Genomic DNA, 8286 nt, shown 5'->3' on the forward strand with positions numbered 1-8286 from the left:
CCTTCCTTCCTTCTTTAATTGGAAACACCTACTCATCAATCTTCTGTGACTCCTTTCTTTTCTGCCCCACCCTTACCCACTAGAAGGGATGTCCCTTCTCTGTGCTCCCACAGAACCCTTTGCTTTTTTCCATTACTGTTTTTTTTTTTTTTTTTTTTTTTTTTTTGCAGTACGCGGGCCTCTCACTGTTGTGGCCTCTCCCGTTGCGGAGCACAGGCTCCGGACGCGCAGGCTCAGCGGCCATGGCTCACGGGCCCAGCCGCTCCGCGGCACATGGGATCTTCCCAGACCGGGGCACAAACCCGTGTCCCCTGCATCGGCAGGCGGACTCTCAACCACTGCGCCACCAGGGAAGCCCTCCATTACTGTTTTATTACTCTGTGTTACAGCTCTTTCCTTGATTCACCCATTGTCTCCAGTGCTATCACTGGGTTTGGAATTGCTAGATGCTTAGTAAAATGTGTATTGTATGAATGACTAATACGAGTGAATGTTTGTCAAATATGAAGTAATGATTGGCAAAACAATTTTAATTGTCTTGTGTAGCCTATGATATGAAATATGGAGTTCAACATACAAGAAATATTCAGAGGCATAACCTCCACTGACATGTTGGACCTCATGACCCTCATGACCACTGTGATTGACAGGATGTTTTCAGGTGTTCAAGGAGATCCTTGCTAGCCTAACTCTGCAAAGGTGCCGAGGATCCTCCCTCAAAGAATGGAGCTGATGCTTCCCCACTGATGTCAGGTAAAGGCCACTGAAAGGATCATGAGGGCATGTGGATATCAGAGGAAATGGTTTGCCTTTGCCACATGCACCGCCCCCCCCCCCAGAATACAGTACACAAAAACCACATTGAATAAGAACGCTGTAAACCATAGGCACATGGTGAAGCATCATGAGGAGAAAAATCACAATGTGACACTTATATGGTGTGGCGAGTGAAACAAAAATCAGCTTTTCCACTGATACAGAAGTCCCCCTCAGACCACTGACTTCTCTCCTTCCTCAGACAGATCCTTCCCCAGCCTGCTGGTTAGGTGGCTACACTGGTGGTCTTGTAACAGGGGAAATCTCCAGCTCAAGGGAGGGTCCAAGAACCTTAGAGTTTCCCATGGAAAGTCTAATGAGTAACATTTTAGGTTGATGAACAGCAGAGGCTGAGAAACTTGGGGGAGGGGCAGGTCAGAGTTTTCCTCTTCTGCTTTTACTTCTCCACTCAACACTTTCAAAATAGAAGCTATTTCCTCTCTGCTCCACCACCTGCCCCCAGTCTCAGCTTCAAGGTGGTCTACCACAATATTTTGTACTGACTGACAGTGGAGAAGCCACCAACCTTCCTGTCAGGCACTACAGCAAGCAGAGGAAGAGTCAGCCCATGTCACACCAAAGAAGAATGTCTTTGATGTTGGGCTGGTCAACATGAAAAAGGAATGGAGCTGATGAGAGAGCTCTGGGAAGAACACATTGCCTCTTGAGGTCCGAATGTAAGCAGGAGAAAGAGATATTGATGATCTGGAAATTTTGCTTGGGAGATCCTTAAGTATAGGAATCATTTGTCCTCTGCACCTCTGAACCTGCAACCAGAATAACACCTGGCACCAGGTGGTGACTCAAAAATCTTGAATACATCATCGAATAAAGGAAAGAGGGAGTATGGGATTATTCCCCAGAGTGTAGCTGGGTGCTTGCCAGGTAGGGGCAACTGAGTAGAAATAACCTTCATTTTGTCTTTTTTCTAAGGGGCAAAAAAATAAAAGCAGAAGTGCTCAGTTATCTTCTTTAAATAACAATAGAGAGTTTGCAGCATGATATATTGTATAACTGCTCTGTAGACATCATTTACATGATTAAGACCTAACTGGGATAGGGGACAGATTCTTCAGGAGCTACTGGCCTGGGTATTGAGTAGTAGTCTCAGTTGTTATGCACTGGCAGGGCAATTGCACTCAAAGGTGGAGCAGACGATCCTAAACATGACTTAACTTGAGAAAAACAAGTGATACTAGAAGTTCTAAGTAAAGTTAGAAAAGTAATGATGAATTCTCTTCTTCTTAGTTTGATGGAATCATGGATTAACTTTTGAGAAGAGGTGTCTGGAAATCAGAGCTTGGGTCTAAACTTAGAGCTTTTGATGCCACCTTCACCTCTGCCCCTGGACCCTTCCGATTCTCCCCCACATTTAATAATATTTCAGAAAGTATGGTCATCTTTGATTCTTTCTGGAATTAACAAATTTCCAGATTGGCTCAACCGTGTGAAGAGAAGGAAAGGAGGAGCTGGCTTTGTGGCTGTCTGTTACTTGCTAAGTCTACACATCTCATGTTGAGTTCCAGAATGTTATTGGCCTTTCCTTTTTTGTTTTTGTTTTAATTTTGGTTTTGATTTTGACCTTTGATAAGTTAGTTATTTTGTCTGCTTGGATTCCTTTCCCATTTTCTGAAGACAACTCCTTCCACCGTCCCATACAAATGTTTACATGAGAGAAGCGTGTTCTTATAATAGAATCCGGCAACAGCTGGCTGATCGAAGAGTGAGCATTTGACTCAGGACTCTGTCCCCTAGGGGTCTCTGAGCGATTGCATTTTAGTCTGGATGGGACTTTGAACAGAGAAAATAGAAACCAGGGTAGCTGTGACATACCACGTAGAGTCTCATGAGGCATTGGAAGCTCACGTGCTGTGAGAGAGAGGGATAGAACCTGGTATAGACATGCTTTCCTGCCCTGTCTAAAATGCTCCAAGCCTGCATGCAGACTGCTCTCTAGGCCTGGGCACATCTTTGCTCATGGCTTCTATGAGTAACTTTTGTATCCTTACAACAGTCTTCTCATCTCTACTTAAACTAGTTCTTGCAACCCCAAGTACTAATTCTCATCTCCTCTACTCCGATTTCAAGGGTGAGTCCTCTTGCCTCCATTCGTAGCCTAAATCCTTTGTCCCAGAAAAGGGGTTTTAGCTCAGCCTTCTGCTAACATTATTGAGCAATTTAAAAAGTCTCAGGCACCTTATGAATATCTACCACAATTGGAGGATCTGGGAGGATCAGGGAAAGCCTTTATGCTGTATAGTGTACAAGTATTCAAGAAAGATATCACATTTCTTATGTTCTAAAATAAAACCAGTGGTAAGGCACTTAGTAGGAATTTTCAGAAAAAAAATGAAAATAGGCTACCACATTCAAAGTAAACAATCTAAAGCTGATTCCAAATTTAGAAATGTTAAAAATGTGAAAAAAAGTAGACATCTTGGAATTGTGGCAATTTGTTAATGCTTCAGGTTTAAGCATTACATAGCATGTCACATTTTTCCACTATGTTTTTTACATAGAGCACTATTAATCAGTGTGTGATCCTTAAGTCACTAGTCCAGAGATATTCCATGAAAAGAGCTCAAAAGTTGAATGAAAACAAGTCTTTTTCTTCTTCTTCATTATGGATCTTTTCTTACAAAATTTTTTGAGGATATTCTCCAGGAAAACAAAAGGAGTAAATTGAGAAAAAGGAAGACATGGGCCTATGAAATAGTGGATTTAACCCCAGATAGCAATAATGGGAAACCCTAAAGTAACACCCGGGCAGCAGGAGGAGAGAGGGCTCTAGGAGGGAGGCCTCTAGGAATAAGGGCAACTCAATAGATTACCCGACATATACAACAATTGGGGGAAAAAATTAGGATTTGTGGATTGCATATGGGATGAGAGATTCAAAACAAAAGTCAGTTAGATATTACAAGGAAAACTAAAACATGAGCAAGGAAAGAAATGTAACAATTGAATGTGGTTTGGCTCTGCATTTAGCAATGGTCCCAAATTCATAATAATATAAACTGTAATTATTGAATCAATCTACATTCATCTATTGGAAAGAGAAAGTACAGGAGGGAAAAATAATGTGTATATAAAAAAATCCTAACCTGTTAAAATAGTAAGTCAATTGATAGCACCTAAAATTCATAAATTAAAATATACCATATAAGCAATATCTATAGAGAGAGACAAATATAACTATAGAAGAAATAGCTAAAAGAGTTAAACATAGTTTAACTATGGCTGGGAGCTGTGAATGGGTGAGCAGAGATCCTTTATTTTCATGATAAATCTTCATCTTTTAGGGCTATTTGGCATTTTTAGAAAACCATTTTCATGTGTTTCAATGAAAATCTTTAAAGTACATATAATTAGGATGATACAACATTTTTTAGTGAATCTGAGTCTACTAATCATGGTTTCTTTTTCTAAATAGTAGCAAATAATTCATTTACTAATCTGTTTTAGAAACTGGGTCAAACTCAACATTGTGTCATTTGGAAATCTACCATGTCTTCATATTTGAAAATAGAGACAATACTTACTTGTTTCCCATCTTCTGTCCTCCTTTTATTTTCCATGATTATTTAGATTCTCACTGTTTACATGCTTTTAGTATTCCAGGCTGGCATATTTTCTTGAGGTAACACAAGGGCAGAGAGAGAGAGAGAGAGAGAGAGAGAGAGAGAGAGAGAGAGAGAGGAGAAACAAGATGCAGCTCAACCATGGGTGGGCTGGTTGGACCCATATTCATGTTGTGGCACAAACTCAATTGTGATTCAGCCACAGTAAGACCCAAACAGGCTGGCAAAGCAGAGTGTCATAGAATCTGTGCAGATGCACTTTTGGAAATCAGTCATTTCATATCTCTGTGGTCTGAATGTAGGGCAGGAACGGGGATCTACTCAGATCTGTTCATAGGGGGAGGTTTGGCAAGAGCTACGGAAGGTAAGAGAGGAGAAGAGCAGCTGTGTGCTGGAAATGGGGACATGTCTGGTATGGGAAGGCAATAGTTTGGGGGTTCTTCTGATTAGGATTCTAGGATGCAAAAATAGAAACTAGCTCTAGAAACCTAAGAAAAGAAGAATATTGAGTAGCTCACTGAATTGTCCTAAATTCTGGAGAACCTGGATCAGAGAGCAAGGGATAATCAAAATGACGTCACAGGGACAGTTTCCTTAGGATGCTGGCACCAACACCACTGAGCACTCGCCAACCCAATGCTGAATGCCAGCGCCCTTCAACAATGGCTGCCTTACTGCCCGACTCTAGATCCTGTCACAGCTACCATGAATAAGCTCTGTCCCTGAACCACTTCATCATTCTCTTTAGATTCAAAATTCTAACTAGAAGTATCTACTTGATTTAAATTTGCCTTGTGTCCAGGTTATTGAGAGACAAATGTGTCCTCCATTTTCCATAGTGGGTGGTAGAGATTTTATTCCCATTTATCTTGGATTTTGGCCCAGCAGGACAGGTGTCTGGATGCGGGATAGCCAATCTCCATGTCCAGATTTATTAGAGGTCAAATGTGGGACTGTGCCTACAAAGCGGAAAATTAATGGTCTCAGCTGTGGTGAACACAGAGGGCAGAGCCCAGCCATTGAGACAGGGCTGACATAATTCATCTTGGTCCACAGATTTGAATCTATTAAAATGTCTAGCCTCTGTCTTGTTGTTTACCACCTACCTCTAACTTCGACTCTCTTTTAACTCTTTTAACTACTTGCTCTGTCTTTGTCACTTTGAAAATCATTCCCTTTACTAGGGAAGATAGAAGATAATTGAAGCTGATTTATTCTCTTTTTGTTGACTATGTTATATTGCAAAAACTAGAAAATGCTGCCATGCTTATTAGTGGGCTTTTAAAAAGTGATACACAACATAAGATTACAATTATTTATATTATAGGAAGTTACAGAAAGTAAAACAGAGTGTATTTTGGATGTGGGACAAAATCTAACAGGAAAATGACAACCCCTTCATCACTTGCAGCTGAGAACTATGCTCAAGGGAATCACAGCTTCCATGGTCTCACAGCTGGAAGTAGGGCTGCCAGATTTAGCAAATAAAAATACAGGATACCCAATTAAATTTGAATTTCAGACAAATAATTTTTAGTAAAAGTGTGTCTGTACAATACTTAAAATATACTAATAATTATTTGTTGTTTATTTAAAATCCAGATGTAACTGGGAATCTGGTGTTTTATCTGGCAACCCTGGCTGGAGGAGACCTCAAAGGAATTCAGTCCAATCTTGATACAGAAATATGTTCTGCAGAGCAGCAGATCTGGTGTCTGCCCCACACCTCACTCAATATCCCTATTCAAAAAGCAACAAATCATTTAGGAACAGAATATGCTTGGTCAGTGTTTTGTGTTCAAATGCAAAATCTGAAAACAAAAATGAAAAGGAAGGTTTAAGTATCTAGGTAAATCAGGAAAATCTCCCATTCAGTTGTTGAGTCATTTAAGCAAAAGCAAGTGTTTTCTTCTTTCATTACTGAATCAGGTAGGTAATTATCCTCACATAACATGACTCTAAAATATTCTTTTAATAACTTTTACTCTCTTGTACATAACATTTTGCATAATACTAGCATTATATTAATAATATCAACTAATATATATTGAATGCCTTATCTGTGCCAGGAACAATTCTAAGTAATTTGCATGTGCTAATAGCTCATTTAATTCTTGCAACAGCTCCATATGGTAATCAGTATTATTACTTTCATTTTATATAGAGAGGGAAACTGAAGCACACACAGATTAAGTGCATTCAGTAACTGACTGAAGGTCGCACAGTTACCAAATGATCAATCTGGCTATAAATACAGCATTCTGGTTTGCCCTTAACCACTACAGTATATTACTTCTCGGAGGTAGATAGTCCATAAATGAAATCATATTACATTAAATATAGTGTAAACTGGGTATTCTGGGGTCTGAAACTACACACTTGGTTCTACAACTTCAATAGACTTCCTGGTCTGAACTGCTTGATTAAATGGCTCCACATTATAGTACCTTCTGTAAGCATTGTCAGCTTGTACTTAACACCTCTAGGGTGAGAAACTCCTACTAAAGGCTCATTCTCAAGTTCTGTGGTTGTCCATGAATATTATTTTCTCGGGCATAAACCTGTCCATAGAAATGTTCTTATCATAAACTCTAGTATATGTTCAAATACAAATTTATAATCTTTTACAGGATGCCCACAAGGAAGTTTGCTTCTGTGGAACTTTGGAATGGAAATTCTGTCCTGGTAACTTTCCATAGTGATGCTATGTTCATTGTCTTTCTGAACCAGTTTCTGGCAGGGAAGAGTATAAATTAGGGAAATATTTTTCTTTTGTGTTTTAAGTCTGCTACATTTTTCAGAAGATCTAAGTGTAGGACTTTTGTAGTGAAAAATTATTAAATCCCTACATTTACCTGCTCCCATGCCTAATGAAAGTGCATCCTCTAATTCTTTTCCCCCTTGTCGTTTCAAAAAGCAAATTTTTGCACTGAACAGGTTGTTTTAACTTCTGCTTAAGTAGCCTAGTATCAGAATTCATGGAAACATATGGAGAAAGCAGATAAATTGAGAAAAGTAATCTGGATTGCCTGATTTTAGAGACAGCAAGCAGTGACTGGAGAAAGTTTTGTGAATATGACTAAGCTTAGCCTCTGAGGAATATCTGATGGTGGTCTGAGGCTAAGGACTAATGGTTTTGAAAGTATTCATCACCACTAGTGACGAAATTTCACTGAACTTTTGGTTACTTTCAACAAACCACATAGACCTACTGTGGACTAGACTATGCTTTAGGGGTAGTATATTCGTGCATACATACTTCGAGGGGCAGAGAAAGAGAGAGAGACAGAGACAGAGAAACAGAGAGAGACAGAGAAACACACACACACACACACACACACACACACACACACACACACGCACACACAGAGATCTGATAAGAAAACAGCAGCCGTGGTATGATACTCTGTTAATACCATCATTGCTATTCTCTTAGGATGAAGAAATGAATAACCAGGCTTCAGCAGCAGTGCTAGTGCTGTTAGTAGGGTCACTTCTACCATTATTTTGTGCTATGTTATCAAAAAGAACCCCAGACTTACTTTTATTCCTTTTAATTGAAGTGGATTCTGGGAGTATAATGATGCTCCTCCACAGATGAGGGTGATGCTAAGACCAGTGGATACCATTTATGTAACCTGGCAGCTGTGCTTCTGGTAATTTGCCTGAAGAAATGATTGGTCAAGTACACAAAGATATATGGGAAAGGATGTTTATTGCAGTTTTGGTAATAACCCCCTCTCTCTCATTAAACTTATCTAAATATCCATCAACAGGAGACTAGTTAAATAAATTTTGTTACATGCATTTAAGAGATTCTCAGTGGTCATTAAAAATGATGCAGTTATGTATCTGCGGAATATGCTTATGAATGTTTTTAGGTGAAAAG

Source organism: Lipotes vexillifer, unplaced genomic scaffold (genome assembly GCF_000442215.2).
Source record: "Lipotes vexillifer unplaced genomic scaffold, Lipotes_vexillifer_v1.1 scaffold189, whole genome shotgun sequence".
NCBI lineage: Eukaryota > Metazoa > Chordata > Mammalia > Artiodactyla > Lipotidae > Lipotes > Lipotes vexillifer.